At 44.3% G+C, this 20,273-nt stretch overlaps 1 pseudogene; it reads right to left on the bottom strand.

The window, feature by feature from the left end:
• Window positions 1-7,780: 7,780 nt before the first annotated feature.
• Window positions 7,781-19,555, bottom strand: LOC146863961 (uncharacterized; annotated as a pseudogene).
• Window positions 19,556-20,273: the final 718 nt, after the last annotated feature.

The raw sequence follows: 20,273 nt of genomic DNA, 5'->3' as shown, positions 1-20,273 counted from the left end.
CTGGATTGGGATGGTACCTGTTACATAGCATTCCTTCTGCCACCTGTTTTCCTAGCTCCACCTGATTATTATCGGAATGTTCATTTAGTACACAATAGAGAGCGAAGAGATCTCCCAGTTGTCGATTATACTGAGACGGCATGGGACAAGTATGTAGATTTCAATAAAGGCATCTTTCCCTATATAGGTACAATATCAAATAGTAAGCTGATACGCAGACTAACCAAGACTCTTGAAGCTGTAGTAAACGAGACTATAGCCGCCCTAGGCAATCTGACAGAGGAACAATCAGTGATGAGAATTGTTGTTCTCCAGAATCGTCTTGTCCTTGACGTCATCCTGGCCGATAGGGGCGGAGCTTGCAGGGTCATCGGATCCAGCTGCTGCATATTCATACCAGAAAATTCGCCATCTGTATATAAAGCTATAACACGCCTTCATAAGATTGTGAGCCAGATACACGAGAATCCAGGCACTTGGACGTGGTCCGGGTGGTTTTGGAGTGTGATATCAGCCTGGGGATGGAGAGTTCTATCCTTCCTAGGTATTGGCCTTCTTATGCTCTTCAGTTGTTGTTTATGCCTGCAATGTGGACCAGCGATTTGTGGTCTGTGTGCCACATCATGCATTCCATATCAAGGTTCTCGTTCAAAATGCCGGAAGAAGAAGGAAGAAGAAATGATGCTCCATGAGCAAATCGATGGAATGATGAAGATTGATATCTCTTGAAGGGCAAGTAGGGGACAAGGAGGGAATGTGGAAATGTGGATTTTCCTGATCAGTTATGTCCCCTATCTTGGACCCCAACGGTTCTATGTACATGTCACAAGTACATGTATGTTCCCTCCAGTTCCAGTTTCCAAGACGCAAACATATGTGTGTCTACCGTCGACATGTTCTCTGTCAGATCCGCCATCAATGGGCTGGATATTCGATTCCTAAGTATGAAAGGCCACCGACTTTATATGGCTAAGTTACTCCATTTTTACAGTTCAGGCAAGTAGGCCCGATTCTGTCCTCAAAGCCTTCCCTGCTCTCTGTCTCTGACAGCTTCAGCTTGAGCTCACATCTGTATCCATGAACTTTGTCCTACTCCCTGTGCAGCTAACGGTGCCTGCCTCGGCCAGTTTGCCTGCCTGCCAAGAAGCTGTATTTCACCTTCGAATTATCTACTTTGCTCTTCAGCCGATGCATTCCTGTCCAGTGATTTAGGTAAACATTTCCTTTAGCTCACAAGCAAAGGACTCGGCCTTTCCGTCCTCCTGCAAGTAATTCATAGCCCTGTTGCCATGGAAAGTTTTCTGCCCCTCGCATCTCATATAGACACTTAGACGCTTGTACACGCACACACAGTCAGTATAGAATAGATTCTGTCCGAGAGTCTTTTCTTGTGGATAACATAGTTCTCTAAACATAGGATGTTAGATATGATTTGGGATTAGGTTGACTTGACCCCCCAGACTTCTCGTCTCCACATGTAGAGCTAAATGTCAAGTCCCCGTCACCCCCTAGTTGCACGTCAATCACACGTCATGCTGCTGCGCGCGCATCTATGTTAAGTATTATCTTATAGATCCACCTATGCATGATAATCAGAGCCAATCATGTATCTTTCTGCTCCTTATTACGCCTAGTTTCGATTACGTACCAATATGTCACTTCTCTTATCAATTGTTACGCCTTTTGCATTCATTTCATTGTAATGTGTGACCTATAAAAGTTACTTCTTGTCAATAAAGTATTGTACTTCACTTCCTGAACCCTCGTGGTGACGGAACCTGAAGGCCGCCACTCGAGTCGGCCATTTTGGAATAAAGCCCATTCAGAAAATCTCTTATACCACGGATTCTGCCTCTTGTTATTCTGAGCTATTTTACTTTATTTTCCGCATGAAATTCAGTCAAGGTAAAAAGAATATTTATTTACCACACAAGCACAAGCATTAATCAATAGAAAACACAATACATGTGTAATTCTCACATGCTAAGCACTACAAATACGTGAATACACACTTTTTGTAGTCATCTGCTGACTATCTTCAACCATGGTCATGACCTACACTGACTATGCCAACCCACTAACATCATATAGCCCTGGGGCATCATACATTATGATGTGAGCTACTATCAAACACAACACACCATCTGGAGGGAAAACTACTTGTGCATGACTGTATAGACACCTTTAAACTTTAAAGCCAAGCCCATAGTCTTGATGCATACGGTCCATACAGACTGGTACCATAGTATAGACTACATCCTAAGAATTAGGTCACAAAGAAAGAGCTGGCATGTGTGTCACTAAGAGCTTCCTCTCTGGGGATGTGTGGATATATAAACAACTTAATGGGATATCAAACTATGACTGATTGATTGTGTTTGGTATGTACTGACATCACAGGATACAGCTTTTGCCATATGTGGCACTATTGCAGGGATGACGTTCAACATACCACTGTACGTCTTGTTTGATTGGTTGAATGTAACAAAGCTAGTGATTCACATGTCAAAATCCCTTAAGAAGTAGCCAAATGTCTGCACTGTTAATGTGTCATATGTGCAATAGGTCTGTACAATCCAGGCATGATTTATGGAAAAGTGACAACAGACCTGTGGGAGCAAGGGGCCTTTCATTTGTAAATGTCACACACTGACAATGTCGGTCAATGGGAAGAAGTATTAGGTCCTGGGGTTACCTCAGTCACCATCCCAAATGTAGTCCATGTAAAAGCAATCAAGGCTAATATTGGTTAAGAAAACTAATTGTGGGAACAGCAGGTCTACAGGGAGATTACTCTGTACATCAGTTGTATTGCCACAGTAACTCTGCCCCAGCCTAGGCCATGGACCAGCTTGGGCACAACCCCTTGTCGGGCCTTGCTCTCTGCAGGCTGAGCATACTGATCCCACATGAACATTACATTTCCAGCAATTCAATACATAAAAGTACATCTTGTGGCCATCCAAAACGCAACCTCAAGATTGTGTGGCACTTCGAAGGGGTCTGTGAGATATAGCTAGTTCAAGGGTAACTGTTATTAAAGAAAAAGAAAAGCTGGCCAGTGCGGTCACCAGAAGAAGTAGTGAGTGAAATTTAGCTCACAAAAAAAGGTTGGAAACGAAACACTGTGGATGTAGGGGAATTTCTCCTTTTGGTAAAAGTCTCCTCACATACCGATGCGGGTATCATGCTTCATCATTGGGCTTTGCTCCTTGTGGGGGTGGCGCTGCAGTCCCCCACAGGCCCCCCCACAGGCCCCACGAGAAGGCTCTTTTTCTGAGTTCTTTTGGTAGTAATGCCGCAGTTGTGAGTGCAGGTGTTTATGGGGGGGGGGTTGGTGAGTGCATTAAAATTACCACGCTGGTACCCTAAAAACCTTTATTCAAGTGTCTGAGTGATAAGGTTAAAATGGATGACAGGGAAGGCCTCTAGAGACATTATATCCGAGGGATGAGTATTTTCCTACTGTTCTCTTGTCAGTGAGTGAAAGTGATAGAAACAAATCACTTTCACTCACTGACAAGAGAACAGACTGCAGCGCCACCCCTACGAGAAGTACTCACTACTTCTTCTAGCGACCGCACTGGCCAGCTTCCCCTTTTCTTTAGGAACAGTTATCCTTGAGTGATTATCACATTAGCCTTGGGAGCGTGGGTACTGGACCATTTTTTCCTCTAGCTCCCCGTCCCCCCTCTTTGTAATTAAAGATATAGCTAGCTCCCAGACAACAGTTTGATGAGGCCTGATGTGTGCTGAGTGATATGTGGGATGGTACACATAGCTAACATCATCCTCAACTACTTCTTACAGTATACATACACAGCTAATGCTGTAAAGCTTATACAATTCTTTGCACATTTACCATGATCTGATTAGAAAATATATCATAGGTACCATGAAAAGTATGCATGCAAAGATATGTGCATGCAACTCATCACAATGGTGATGTTAAGTACACAAAGTACAGAACTCCAAAATCCGTTACATGACTGCCCTATGTTGGGACAAAAACATGCTTCAAAAGTAATCTGAATTCACTCTGGGACTCAGAGGCTCATTGTAGCCCGTGGGGATTTAAAGGATGGAGTTGAACAGAGTAAGATATGTATGTGAGATAGTTACCTGTTCCTCTAGTGAGCCATATAGCTGGCCATTGAGGGGAAGTACCTCTTCAACCAGTTTCTCCAGATCCTCTGGAGAGAAGGCAGGGGCCCTTTAATCTACTTGGCAAGGCATGATTGTTCTCAAAGGTGGCAAGCAACAGCTTAATTGGAGGGGGTGTTGATAGCAGCAGTGTCAGGAAGAAAGTTAATTCTTTTTCAAACCTCAATGTATATGTACGCCACGTATGCGTTCAGCAGTGTAGACGGACACAGCGATTGGGCCATGACCATCACAATCACCAATGTTAGCCTATGGCTATGTCCGCCGTGGATGAAACTGCAGTCGACTTCTGCCTGGCGGGGGTAGGTTCTGAATGTCCTATAGGTGAGGTCAGGCATCCGCCATTTTAGAGGTTGGAACTACAGTATTGGTGACCACTACAAATGTGTTGCAACATGGTTAGAGATGTATTACTCCACTGCTCTGTCATTTCCTTTACACAAACATCAGTAAAGTGCATTACTATGCATAAACACTATTTTACCGTGGTACACTGTACACCGCCAGTTGAAGTATTTTGTTAGAACAATTCAAACTTTACCATATTAGGGTGCTCATGATACATTTTTGGATGTATAATGTGCACATTTTTGTTACAGCTACATGTGAAGTCCACAATGGGGATCATAGGTGGATGTTGGACAGTAGATAATTATTATCTGAATTATGTGTATTGCTTTCTGAAACAGTTATGTTGTGTAACATTACTTTTGGCTTACTCTTCATCTATGTTACTCTGGACACTGTGACCAATTTTCAAAATTATTATCACTCCACACATAGGTAATCTGGGAGAGGGAAATGACGACAGCCTCCAGTGTACCGCCCATTTCCTGCCCTTCAAACCATGGAGGAAAGGGATGTCATCAAAAAGTTGTGTTTGAATAGGCAAAAATGACAGGATTAATGTCATCAGTAGGAGCTTGATCTCCTTCCTCAAAACACTAATCACACATGTATCTCACCTATTGTGAGACTCATAGCAGTATTACATTTTCTGGACAAACACTGTGGCTATATCTGGTGGTATATGCAAAAACAACAGTTGATGGACAGAATGCAGAACAATGTCATAAATTCACCCCAGTACAGAGATCTGGGCCTAAATCCATTGTTTTTTGCTCACCATGCCGTTCCAGTTTGAACACAGCCATATGCAAATCAGTCTTGACCCTGTGCCTCATGGGAACAGTCTAGCCCGAACTTCCAAGCCAGGTCCTCCCTGGCCTAGAAACAAGCATCCTAGGACCGGTTTCGGGGTTTCCCCCTCTTCAGCCAGGATAGCTTGATTCCAGTGGCATGGGGAGCACGGGACCCACGTCTGGGCATACCCTTCTCACTCAGGGTGACAAATGCAAAAACAACAGTTGATGGACAGAATGCAGAACAATGTCAATTGTGTGTCTATTATATCTGGTGGTATGTCATAACCAATGTTCAGTGGTTTACTACAAGATGTGCTTTCAGCAATGATGAGACAGATTGACAGCTACATCCAGTTCCCCGTGAGGATTTAGCCAATGTGAAATTTGACTTGTATGGATTTGTTCATATTCCACAAGTGGTTGAAGCCCTTGATGGCACCCATTTTGCCTTAGTGCCACCACAAGCCAGGGAACAAGTTCACTGTAACAGGAAGCACTTCCATTCTATTAACGTGCAAGTTGTCTGCTTACCGGATTTATACATCTCAAATGTCTGTGCCTGATTTCCAGGATCAGCCCATAATTCCTTCAAACTGAGGAACAGCACCACTCCTGAGCTGATGACTACCGGAGACGGCCTGGGTTAGTGGGTAAGTTTGATCTGGCCTAACTTTGTGTGGATGATGTCAGGTGGTATGATCAGATAGTGTGTAACTTATTGTTGCACCTATGTCTGTCTTCCATCTAGGAGACTCAGAGTATCCCAACCATCCATGGTTGTTGGCACCGCTGAGGATTTCAACAATGCCAGGGGAAGTCTGTTGCAATGAGGCTCAAGGAAGAACACGGCGGCAAGTAGAGCAGGCTTTTGGGCTCCTGAAGGCCAGATTAAGATGTCTGGACAAACCTGGGGGACCCCTCCTATACTTACCCAGTAGCTGTTTGCTCCACAACATCGCCCTGCGATGGAACATCCCTTATATTAGAGAAGATGAAGAACATAAAGTACCAGCGGGTAAGGATCCTGAAATGACAAATGATGATGATAGTTATGAAGAGGAAGGAACTGACTTGCATCAAGAGCTCATTGGCATATTCTGATGTAAGTATGTTGTGAGATGCCATGACTTTGACTATAAAGCGGCTCTTGTTGTGATGCTGTGAGGAGTATGTTTAGGGAACATATTAAAAAACTAAGGCTTTGTTTGTGGAGGAAGGTTTTGGCACATGCTCATTTTATTAGTGTTACTTTGTTTAGCTTAGATTTTTTACATGGACTGTGTTCTCCAGAAGTTGACTAGGTGAATTGTGTAATATATATTGTTTCATAGCTAATCTCTTTGTTTTGGTCTGTTTTCGGTCCTCTTCATTTGGACATTTCAGAGTTGTGACATTAGCAGGTATATGATGCAACTTGGATGTACGAAGTGGACATGGATTGTTCCTGGGAATGTCTCTCACAGACTTTGGGTGTACAACATCTGTACCAAGACAGCTTGCACAGTGATAGGATGGAAGATAAGAGGAATCCATTGGACTTGTCCCTTGTAGTGTGGTGGTCTTAATGCAATATGTGTGCCATCATGTGCTCCAATAAAATGTTTTTGTGCTCCCAAATCATGCTAGTCTCCCTTCATATTGGCTAAAACCTCATTGTTTATGAACTGTAAGTAGCTGTTGATATGTCTCCTCATTGTAGGCCAAAGTGTTTGTGGCCCATTACTGACATTTGTTTGGGACATTCCACCATATGCAGCAGCACTGGATTGGAATGACCCTGGGATCAGAAACTGTTGTACTGCCATGTGTCTGTTTATTGGTTTATATGATGTTGTTTTCCTTTTGTGATGTAGGCGATATGGCTCCAGCTGATGACATAGACCAATTTTATAGAAAATTGTCTTATGTATTCCCTCCTTTCATGTTATTAAGGTCTGCACCTAAAAATGTGATCACTGACACATAATATTTGAGTCATGTTGGATTTGCTATGTTTCTGACATTATGCCACCCTGTGATTGGAACAAAAGTATAAAGAGGGTTTAAGACATGACACTTGTATGTATGTGCTGGTGTGACATGGTTGTAATCCTGAGCTAAACATTGTGCATATGCAACATAGCTTTTTTGGAATTGTACAGTTCAGATGGGACTTCATATATACATTGATAGATATAATATTTACTACAGCGCACAGTGAGTTATTGACTTGTGTATACTATTTAGTAAAATGGTTAAGGTGGCAAAAACAAACATAACAAAAAAAGTGGTCAGTCATGGTGAATAAAACCACAGTTGTAGATGAGAAATTGTCTGAAGCCCAAAGTCCAACATCTTACTCCCATCAGAAAGGGAAAAATGTCAAGAAATAGTCCACCGAGTGAATGTGTTATACACACTGGAGAAAATTAAGATTGAGGTTTCTTGCTGGTGGTGGTGGTTTTCTTGCCAGTTACACCGCTGGGATTTTTTCATGGAAGCCCACCGTGGGTGGGATTCGCTGCTGCAGGGACAGGGGTGTCTGTAGGCATGTGTTCATCTAGCAGGGCCTCCCTTCCTGTGGTTGCCACAGATGTAAGAGGCCCAGATGGAGTTGGACCACAGGAAGAGGTAGATGGTGGTGGAAAAGCCCTGCACTAGCTTGTGTTCATGTGCTATTGCACCCCAATGAGCAGGCCCATGTTGGTGTTGTCGGTGGCCCGCTCCTGGTGTATGTCCCTCTACAGCTAATTTGTTTCCCGGATTTCCGTCAATACCTGGCCCATCACATCTTGGGACTCGTGATAGACTCCCAAAACTTGCACATTGGTGGCCTGGGTGTGAGTGGCCCCAGTGGCGTCACTCAGTAGGACCATAGTACCCCTCCCACGATCCCTACCTCCACGGGCCTGTGCTCTTGACCCAGGGTACCCTCTCCTATTGGTTCCTGGTTCCTCTTTGACTGGGCTAGTGATTCTCACCTCATAGTCCAGGAATGGGGGGCACATGATGGTAGTAATTGTGCTAGCTACACAGGTTGGGGGGACTGGGGTTGGCTAAGGTGTTGCAGCTGGGGTGAGAGGAGTTGGTGTGAGCATAGTGAGACTTACTGTTGCAGTCTGCCCAGGCTGACCAGATGTGCCAGGACCGTCATCCAAGTCCACATGTCGATAAATGTTATCATCACTCAGGGCTTCATCCAGGGGTGGAGTTGGTGTCTGTTCGGTGGACAAGATCTGCCCAGCTGCCGTGCCATATCGACCTGTTGTGAAATAGAGAACATTGCTGGTGCAAGTGTGGTAGCTACAGCCAAATGTTTTTTGTCACTGTAAGTAGAGACCTAGGAAAAACAAAATAGGTAGAGATCGCTATTGTGATATATTTCCATGGTACTGAACTTGTTAACAAGACATTTGGGGAAATTCAATACATATACTAGAATTGAGCAGCTTATTAGATGTGCTGATATATTGCATTTTGCATTAAGGAATGCACTTGATATCTCTCAAATATTTAAGCCAACACAGCGGAGAAGTAACCTGTGTATTTCAAGGCCTAGTTGTGAACATTACAGGTGAACACAAATCTTGGTTGTATATTTAGAATTAGGGCCTCATTTAGATCCTGGCAGAGGGGAACACTCTGTCACAAATATGACAGAGATCCAGTGAGCCGTATTACAAACCCATTATATCCTATGGAGATCGTAATACTATGGTTAGGATATCCATCACATTTGTGACGGAGAATTCTATCCGCCGAGATCTAAATAAGGCCCATGTGAGCACAGTAGATTCAATTGGTCACCTGCCACTTCTAAACAGCTGACTTAGCTTAATGCCTTATAAATATTTGAGGAACACACTTGATATGGTGTCACTCGGGCCATCAGTAGTTTCATATGAGGATACCAGAACAACAGCAAGCTAAGTAGGCAGACATGTCTCTGAGTAGATCATTGTATGTAGATTGTTCAGTCCATGAATGTGAATATCAGTTGTAACATGGCAGACAAGTGAGAATGTGCAAAAATCACTATTGCATCTTGTTTTTTTTTTTTACAGAAGCACGGCCTAATGGTAGTTGGAGTCATTTCAATCACTACATCCCAACTCTTGAAAATTGGTTAGCCTTACATACCTGTTGCCAAAATGCAGTTGGGCTGGACCATACATTTACATATTGACACATATCACAGGTTCTGGGATGACGATTTAGTGGTACTATACTTACAGGCACTATCCCAACATGTGGCATGTAATGGAGATTGATACATGTGATCTTATATGCAACAATACACATTGACATGGACAAACATCTCTGGCACTTTGAGTATTGCATGTTAGGAAAATAGATAGACAAGACTATAGCAAAATCTGAGATGAGAGCATTCAGGGCATTGAAGTATTGTGACAGTTATTGAGATATAACTTACCAGACTCCACTCCCCTAGCTATTCCTGTCAAGCCCTCAGGATGCAGGTTGGCCAAGACCTTCTCTTCCCAGGGAAACAGTTGTAATGGGGCACTGGGAGGACTACCACCAGTCTATCAGGCCTCCATGTGTTGCTCAGGTCATTCCACCTCTTCCTTATTTTCTCCTTTGCGTGCAGGGTGGTACCTACAGCATTTTCTCTATCGTCTGTCCTGTCCCACATTTCCCTTTTCCTACTGAGAGGAGTATGTTGGACTTGGGCTCAAAGCAATTGTGGCAGAACTCCTATGATTTCATCCACCATGACTGACAACTCAGTCTCCAAAAAAATGTGTTTTTTGTTTCCGTAACATAACTCTAAATTAAAGAGAGTGACAATAACAACAAAAAAACCACAAAGGGACATTGGAAAAGAATGCAACAAAAATGTGCCGAGAGTGTTAAATGGGGTAGGGAAATAATGGCTGCCTTATCTCACCCAAAAAAGTGTGGTCTTTCTCTCGCTGCGCTGCAGTGGAGAGGCAAAGGATCATGGTCTGGGATGGGGTATGTTCACTTGGCCAATGGATATCAGCTGTTCTGGCACTTTGCTCAGAGTGTACAGCGATGGCCTACCGCCGTCGAGGAACCGCGGCAAGGGGACCACCAGTTGAACTGTGATTCTGTAATTGGCTTGCAGTCCGCTGCAGCCCAGTTGGGACACACTCCATCAATGAGGTCCACGGTTCAGGCTGCATGCATCGTAATACGGTTAATGGAAGATCGCCAGATTAGCTGTCTTCTTGGGAATGCCGTTGTGGCGGTATGGCAGTAAGACCGTCAAACTTGTAATCAGGTCCTAAGATTGGTCCACTGCTGCTTTCATCTCCTCTGCTGGTGGATGCACAGCCTTGCATTTGCACTGTCTATTATAGGATTTGTACTTGAAGCTTACTCTTCCAATACACATTCCTATAAAAAGACAAACTCAAAAGCCTTCCATGTATTGGAGGTGTGCTCTGCATTAAAGCACCCATTCAACACATAGGTATTTTGAGAAATATTTTTTCCCTTGTTATCACCTTTAAGGCTGGCTTTTTTTAGCAGACTGGTATTTGCAGCAAAATCTACCTGTATGCTACAATAAACCCCCATTAAGGGCACCTTGATCCCAAACAATATGTAACAGTGGAAAGGGTTTTTTGCGCTGAGAAATAGGCACCTTTCCAGATTTAACACTGCAAAGTAAATACCCTAGTGAGACTTTGCATCTCTTTATGTCGACTTATGTCACTCTGAGCTGGGGACATGCTTTAGTAAATCTGGGAAGTGGTGTTATTTGTACTCGGATGTCTGCTCACACCTGGACAATGCTTCTTCAATGATCCTTAAAAACATGTCAGAAATTATTTTTTTGGGCTGCTGGTCTTAAGTGACATTTTGTTAGTTTAAAAGTTTTGAAATGTTGGGCCTCATTGAACGTTTAGAGGAACCGGAGTCCAGCTGTAAAACTAAAGGTGGGAAATGAACTTGGTGGCCGTTAACATCGCCTCATCTGGTTCCGCTGTTGAAACCTGTGACCCGGTTGCCCACCTGCCACTGGGCCACAGGACCACAGTAGTCCTAGATACTACTCTTTAACATGCGGTTACCACCACTTATTGTTCCTGTTCGAGACCACTGTCCAAAGCATAGAAAACTCAGAAGGAATATAAAAGTCCAGTACAGGTATAAAAAATGTCCCAGCACAGAACGAAAAAGTGGCTTTTTTGTTCTGCACAATGAAATACCTGGTTTGTGGTTTTCATTGTGCAGAACAGAAAATATGGATCCTCCCTGCTGACAAAAGCACTTAAGGCAATGAGATCTCCTAAAATGGCGGGTGGTCCACCACTTAGGGGAGGCGGAGCCAAGTCTCTGCTAACTGAGCGGCTGACAGGCCACCTGCCAGAGTTAAAATGATTCTCTTTGTTTGAGTAGAAAATGCATTTGTCTATTTCTGGCTTGGCATGGATGATATTTTGCTAATCCAATGCACACATACAATTGCCAGAATATAGGTTTATGAGTTTGCTTAAATAAAGTGCTGTTTGTAGGCTGATTTTATTCATTTGACATGGGTGTCTACCCAGAGTTCATTCTTTAGTTTTGCACAGTGCTGAAATCTGATAGAGATAGGATACCGATATTCAGGTTGAACCACTGACTTATACAGTCAAATCCAAAAAGAAAGTAAAATATTTGTTTTAACTTTCCTGGGGCAAACATTTGCATCAGTGTACTGTTTGGAAATAGAACAGGGGGGCATTTCTGGATTGGAAAATGGGATGTAGAACTGCTCATGCTTTTACTAACCTATTCCTTAATTTTCTTCAATGTAGAAGCATTTTTTCCATTGGATTCCCACTTCCCCTACACTTGTATTCATTTTGGGGTTTTGGCTCCACTTTACCACAGTCACAAGTGATTTAACCCTGCCCTTGACAAGAGTGCATCTCTAGCCATTTTCAAGATGAACAAATGCCTGCACATATTTTGTTAAGACCCACAAAAGCGTGACTTTCTTAGCCACACAAGTCTTCCTGAAACTCAAGAGTCCTCCAGTCATTCGCTAGACACAAAGGGGCAAATTTATGTGGGACTTGCGCCCCTGTTACGTGCCGTTGCATCACTTTTGTGACGCAGCGGCGGCGTAAACCCTGCGCCACGTTGCGCCCGATGTACATCGTGATGCATCTATGGAGATGCGTCACGGTGTAAAGCCCTGCGCCACGTGAAACCTGCGTCAGGTTTATGTGGGCGTTGCGACATGGGGGGGGCGTTCCGTCGGAGGAACGCCCCTGAAAAGTGACTCAGTTAAACTCTATAAGATTTCACTGAGTCACTTTCCCAACGCTGATGCGTCAAAACCCTGCGCCTGCTTGAAGCAGGCGTAAGGCTTGACGCACCATGTTAGGGATAGGGTAGGTTGGAACAGTGCTGGAGTTGCGTCGCGCTTGCGACACAACTTCAGCACTGCGCCAACCTTACGCCGGCAGATACGTCCGCATCTGCTTGTCCTTGCGCCACGATGCACCGCATTGTAAATGCAGCGCATCTGCGGTGGCGCAAGGGCAAACTTGCGTGACGCATCTTCCCTGGCGCATCCATGCTGATTTGCAGGGATGCGCCAGGGAACATAAATCTGCCCCAAAATGAGTTTGCCAAAATTACAGGGGTCAACATTGTAGTGGCATGTGTCTAGGTGTAAAGGACTGAAATTCTGGAATGTTCTTGTTGCATAAACTCTCTGGCTCAGCTCTACAAGGCTTGTTTTCACACCCTCAGGTGACACGAATGAACTTAATCCAATGAACCACACTGAATGTGAAAGACAGGTTACTTTAGCCCCGCAGAACACTACCCAATATATAAATGAGGTGATGTTAATAATTTTGGGTTGCTAGCAGGGAGCATTTGTAATCCAAATGATCATTCATTAATGATTTGCACACTCATGATCACTAGGAATAAAATAAGTATTTCATCATATTTATATTAAAATCCCGGGATCCAGTGCACATAATATTGGTAACATCACAGCAGATAATAAAAAGCAGCTAACCTTTTCAATAACAGTTAAAACAGAGAAAAATCGAAACATCACAATTTATAGCCCTTAAATCCTTATTGTGCCATTTCTAAGCGCTATGCTAGTTCTAGCAGATGAATAAATAATAAACCTGAGTTTCTGAGGTGGTGCGCATACCTGAACAACAGAGCTTTTTATCTGTTTGGAATACAGATCTTTGGAGTGACAAAGATTCTGGGCCCAAGCAACCCTCCCTGGTTTGGGCTTTGTGTCCTTCCTCTTGAACAGCACTCCGACCTCAATCTATGAGATCTATCTTCCTTGTGAACCAGATTGCACCGCTAAAGAGCTCAACTATGACTCCCTTCCTGTGGGCAGGACTATTGCCTTCCCCCTTGATACCTCCTTGATACCTGCTGGTCTCTGGTGACATCCTCTTGCATACTGTGAAACTGAGCTTTCTCCCACAGTCTAACAGCCACGTCCTCTCTCTGATACAGGTTCACGGGGGCCGTGTCCTAGCCTTCCATTGTAATAACCTACTAGATCAGCAGATCTTGACCACTAGACGGATGAAGAAAGACCGTACGCTCAAGACATGCTCACCAAAACACCCACTCCTCCACTGGAGGGAGCCTCTACGTCCCCAGGATAGGGCATCATGGCAGATCCTGAAGGGGCAGATGCCCCAGTCACCCGCTCCTTTATAGAAGCCTTCTTTGCTTTTTTACGAGATGACCTTTAAAAGAGATCTTTCCAATGATCTCAAAGTGGTCCGCAGGGATGTGGATTGCCATGCGGATAGGGTCGCATCACTCGAGGACAAGGTGTCTTCGCAAGAAACATTTAGACCTTCAGGAACACACAGAAGATTTGGATATTAGATCAAGATGCAATAACATTCAAATTAGAGGGGTCCCCTCAGAAGCTGAGGGATCAGACATTATGCTATTTCTCACTGAACTTTTTCATTCGATCTTAAAGGTTCCTCCAGAGACTGTGATCAAATTAGATCAAACCCATTGAGTAGGCCCCTGAAGACTGTCTTCGGCCCCTCCTGCAGGCATTTTGACATATGTGCACGAGTTCCCCTTTAAGGAATGAATCCCCCAAATAGCCCAAAACAAACATCCCATACAATAGCAATGTTTCTCTCTGATGCTGTATCAGGACCTTACTGCCTCCACCCTACAGAAAAGCAGAGCCTTTAGACCTGTCAATACCCACCTTAGATCTGCTGGTACTTCATACTCGTGGGGTCATCCCTTCCTAATTATCTTGTGCATAGTGGGGAACTTCATCAGCATTGTTCACTGGAGGAGCCCTGTCAACTGCTGGGCATCGAAGATACCCCCACTGAGCCATCCCGAGCAGAGTGGCGTAAGCGGGGTAACTGGAGAAATCGAAAACAACAGATGACCAAAGTGCCTTATGAAGAACTGCGCCCAGATCTGGAGAGCATAGCTAAAGAGCGCCAGGTGGTGCTGGAATCAATCACTGGAGATCTGACTGAAGCAACGGGATCGTGAGACTGACTTGCCTTTCTTTTTCTTTTCTATATTAGAAGGGGGGACTGGGTGGGGTTGGGGCAAGAGCATTCGGCCACTACAAACCCACACTTCTATTTTACTAATAGGATATTGAGTCCTGCACATTGACTCTGTTTGACATGTATTAATGGTTAAATATTTCGTTTTTCATCTTCTTTCGTTTTTTATTTTGCAACCCACTAGAAGGAAAAATATATATGAGGTCATTGCTTTCACTACGGACTTCCTTCTATTATACCCTGTGAGCTTCAAACCCACCTTGCTGCTCACTCCCAAAACCTTTCCATAGCTTCTTATCTTACTCGATCTCATGTCACGTGATCTATTGATTTTCACACTTAATGTTAAGGGCCTAAATATTCACACCAAGTGACCTGTCATATTGTCTTAATTTGAACACTCTGTGGACCACATCTGCCTCCTCCAAGAAACGCACCAACTTATCAGAGACACTTAAAGGTTCAATCAATCAATCACTCAATCAGGGAATTGTAAGCACGCTACTCACTCATGAGGGTCTCAAGGCACAGAGGATGGGGGGGTCCGCAGATCTGTTTAGCTGAAGAGCCAGGTCTTGAGGGTCTTCCTGAAGGTGTTCAGGGAGGGGCACGTCTGATGTCTACCAGTAGCTCATTCCAGGTCTTGGCTGCAATGTGAGAGAAGGATCTTCCACCTGCTCTGGCTCTGTGGATGTGCGGGGTTTCAGCCAGTGCGAGGTTGGAAGATCTGAGGTTTCTTTTGGGTACGTGGAAGTTGATTCTGTCATTGAGGTATTTGGGTCCATTGTTGTGTAGGCATGAGTGAGGATTTTGAAAGTGACTCTGATCTCCACAGGTAGCCAGTGGAGACTTCGTAGGTATTGACTGATGTGTTAGTGTTGGGGATGCTGAGGACGAGTCTGGCGGCGGTGTTCTGTATCGTCTGGAGTTTGCGGAGTAGGGACTTGTTGATGCTGGCATAGAGTGCGTTTCCATAGTCCAGTCTGCTGGTGGTGAGTGCGTGGGTGACTGTCTTCCTTGACTCAGGGGTCATCCACCTGTAGGTCTTGCAGAGGATGTGGAGGGTGTTGAAGCAGCTGGAGGTGATGGCGTTGACCTGTCGGTTCATGGTGAGTGATGAGTCGAGTAGGATGCCGAAGTTCTTGGCGTGGTCTGAGGGGGTAGGTGGGCTGCCAAGAGCAGTCGGCCACCAGGTGCTGTCCCATGCAGAAGGGGTGGTACCAATGACGAGGACTTCTGTCTTCTCGGCGTTGAGCTTCATGAAGCTGTTGCGGTCCAGAACCTTCCCCCAACAATTTCTTTTGACAAATTCCACCAAAACTGATCCCCACCCCCGAACGGCTGCTCCTCTTGGAAGGGGACTTAAATCTAGTAGTTGATAACGACCTAGAGAGATCAGCCCAATTACATGGCCCGGCTGGCGCCCTTTCTCGAGAGGATGTGTTATGGTTGGGGGACATGGGGCTATCAGATATTTGACAATCACTACACCCATGAACAATAGACTATGCATTTTATTCTTATGCACTCAAAACATACGCCTGACTGGACTATTTTTTAGGCTCACCGGGTATAAATTGTATGGTCTCTGCTTCTGCAATGGAACCCCGCTGCTTGTCAGATCATGCTGGGTTATCACTTACCCTGAAATTTCCCTGAGATCCCCAACCTCACCAAGAACTTGGTGAATGAGAGAAACCCTGCTACAACACCCTGAAGTGGTTAAACAACTCACCAAAGCAATGGGAGATTTTTTGGGCTATCAATGATACCTGACATCTCCCTCTTTACATCATGGAAGACGTTTAAGGCAGTGGTCAGGGGTGAACTAACCGCAATCTCTGCAGCCCAGATATGGCGGCAACCCGAATCGGCCCACGCTCAACTGGCAGAGATTGACCTAGACTGAGCAAAATATACGGCTCTCCAGCTTTGACACATGTATTATGTAGGTGGAAACAAATGTGGATGCCTGCTAGCCAACAGACTAAGCGTCCAACGCCAGGAGACAGGAGTTGAGCTGGTGTGTGATTCTGAGGGTCTAGAACAAAGAGAAGATCAGCACATTGCGGCAACTTTCCTGGACATTTATAAAGACTTATATGCAGAGCAGCAATTGACTGTAGATGGTCCGGTTTCATATCTCCGGGACCCTTACACCTCAAATTTAACACTAGAGCAGACAGTGGACTTGGATCGTCCAATCGATTGGTAGCAGCTATCTCCATTATAGCCCGACAGAAACTTCTCAAATCACCTGGCCCAGATGGCTTTTTAGCGATTTCTTTACAAAACATTCTGCTCGCTCTTGTCCCCCGCCTTACGAGATTGTTCAACATGATCAATGACCCTTATTTACTCCCACCCTCTATCCTAGCAGCTTCTTTAGTTGTGATTCCAAAATCTAACATGGACAAGCACTATTGTGCATCTTATCGTGCAATCTCCCTCCTAAACATTGACCTTAAACTTGTTACAGTGATCCTAACAGCATGCCTAGGTCCCATATTACCAGGCCTTATTGTGCTGGACCAAGCAGGTTTTATACCCCACCGCAAGTATAGGGATAGTATTAAAAAGCTACTGCACCTCATTGACAAAGCACTCCGACTTGGAACGCATGCTTTTGGCGTTTGATGCAGAAAAGGTGTTCAATCAAGTTTATTGGCCATACTGACTGCCACGCTTAAGCACTTTGGTCTTGGTGAACAATTTTGCTCCTGGGTCCTCAGTAACTATTGCTGTTGGACTGCAAAGGTGGGAGAGAATGGCTACTCCTCAACTCTGTTCCCAATTGGTAGAGGTACACGCCAGGGGTGCCCACTCTCGCCCCTAATTTTCGCATTATATATAGAACCTCGGCTCAAAGAATTTAGAATAATCCCGCTATCACAGGCCTCCCATTTACGAGAGAGGAATACACCATTAGTCTCTTTGCTGATGACGTTTTGGTGGTACTGGATAATCCATCTACTTCACTTAGAGCCTTTCTCAATGAATTGGAAACATTTGGACATGCTGCAGGTTTTCGAGTAAATGTATACAAATCTCAAGACCTCAGTCTATCTCTCTTGATACCCATGCGGGAAGACTTGACACATCGATTTCCCATATAATGGGCACCTACACCTACACCATACCTGGGGATTCAATAAACAGCTACGGCCCAGTCTACTGATGCTCTTAACTATAGGAACTTGACTCACCAAATAAAATACGACTTGCATAGATGGAGGCTCTACAGCCTTTCCTGGCTTGGCCAAATCACAGCTGTGAAGATGTCAAATCTACCCAAAATTGTGTTACTATTTCAGATGCTCCTTTTGGAGCCCTCCCCCAGAAAAATTCAGACCCTCCAACGTTAATAAACCACTTTGTGTGGGCCGATAGTCATCCTCGTATGCAGTGGGAACTTAGCTGCCGACCCCCAGATGAGGGAGGCCCAGGCATTTCAAATTTATTGCACTATTACCAGGCAGCCAACTTAGTTTCCTTCTTAAGGGGTCCCGCGAGGAGTCTGAAAAGCACTGGCTTTGCATGGATAGTGCGGTGGTGGGACATCATCTCTGAAAGTTTCCTTTTCTTCACAGAAACGAGCGCCCCAAGAGCCTCTATTCTTCTCCTATCACTAATACACCCATTGAGGTTTAGGACAGAGTGGCTAGGTGTGATGGCCTCACTTTGTCTCCTTTCAATCTGATGCCAGTTTCTGGTAACCAAGACTTTATCCCATGCCTGAACCTCATAGCTTTCCTAAAGTGGTTCCTCAAAAGGATGCCGATCTATCTGCCATTTATTCGATGAGGATGTCTCAATACCCTTTGAATACTAACGCTCTAACCATGCCTTCCCTGAAACTAAACAGTTACACTATCTTCAAATAAGACACTGTGTGATGCTCCCCTCAATCTGACCCAATGCCCAATGTTTCCTTACCTCCTATGAGAAATGGCTGCTCTCCAACACTTCAAACACACTCCTCATAACTGAACTATACAACCTCCTCTGCTCTGCCACTACGCAACCGAAACCACTAGTCAGCAACGTTGGGAGACAGAATTAGGCCATACGTTGACACTGAGGGAATGGGGGGGCAAATACCATCATGCCCGACACACGGGCTGTAACCCAGCAAGCATTGAAATTGCTGCCAAGATCGCCACATACTTGTACCTTACTCCCATTCGCCTACACAGCGGCAATCCTGCTAAAAACTGGACTGTTGGCTCGATTGCGGCTCCCCAGGTATACTCTTACATTTATTATGGGAATGCCCAAAACTCACCTCCTATTGAACACAATTGTTGGACGGCATTGACTCTCATCTTAACACACAACTCCCTTGATTCCCAGCTTATATCATTTTAGGATCCCCCAATGCACTCATGTTCCCTCTTAAATCCTGTAGAGCTCAACAAATTGTGTTGGCCCTAGGAGCAGCTCTACAGACTATCCTGTCACACTGGGGCACAAGACAGCTCCCTACATGTCAAGGGTGGTTACATCGACTTTGGTACATTCTGGGGTTGGAGTGCTTGACCCTCTCTCTCAGTTTAGGGCACTTCCTTCCCCGAATTATGGCACCCTTTTCATGTTTTATTATCTACAGAGTTTCGAGAACTTACCTGACCACAATATATGCGCCTTCCTAGATTAATGGGAGTTCCTCATCACTATACAAGTGAAACTCATGCCTGAACTGACACACTTACTTTCAAGAGGCTTTACTTTCATCCTTTTTCACAAGCTGCGTGGTTCCTTTGGGGGAGGGGGAGTTTGGGGTTTGTTAAACACACTCATATATGTATCATATCTTGATGACCAATAGCCTATGTATCACAGATTTTTGGATGTTGAAAACAATAAAAAGATTTGAACGATAAAATAATAGAATTATGGAGTGAAACAGTCATAAGCTTTATAGCATCCCAGGATTAGTTTCTAAGCTAAATAGACACTAAATTATCACTAAATCTATATTTGATAGATCTTGCTTATCAGACATATTCATAATACATTTACAGAATAAAAGCACATGCCAGAATTGTGCATTTGATGACATCAATTAATCTCTTGGTACATGTTCAATAACACATATCTTCAAAATGAAGTGACAAAGCAGTATCTGCGCTGGAAGACATGATCCTTACAACACTCTCAATTGGTTACTGTGAATGGTTTCTTCAGAAAATTACAATGTTCAAGGTATGACACTATAAGACGCAGCACCCCAAGAATTCCTGACTAGGGGACTAAATAATATCTGTTTTTGCGTGTCTGTGTCCTATTGTTTACCTTGGGTGATGGTGTGGGCTTGTGTGGGCATGTGTGTGTCTTCCATACCTTCATTTGCATCTAGTAAATAGGTTAACTTGTCTTACTTAGTGAAAGTTAAATGTATTGTAAGCACAGGCCACAATGTGATTTTGAAAATATATATAAAACCTGCTGC

This window comes from Triturus cristatus, chromosome 2_1 (assembly GCF_964204655.1).
Source record: "Triturus cristatus chromosome 2_1, aTriCri1.1, whole genome shotgun sequence".
NCBI lineage: Eukaryota > Metazoa > Chordata > Amphibia > Caudata > Salamandridae > Triturus > Triturus cristatus.
The sequence above is the reverse complement of the archived record's forward strand: the minus strand, read 5'-3'. Positions and strand labels throughout refer to the sequence as shown.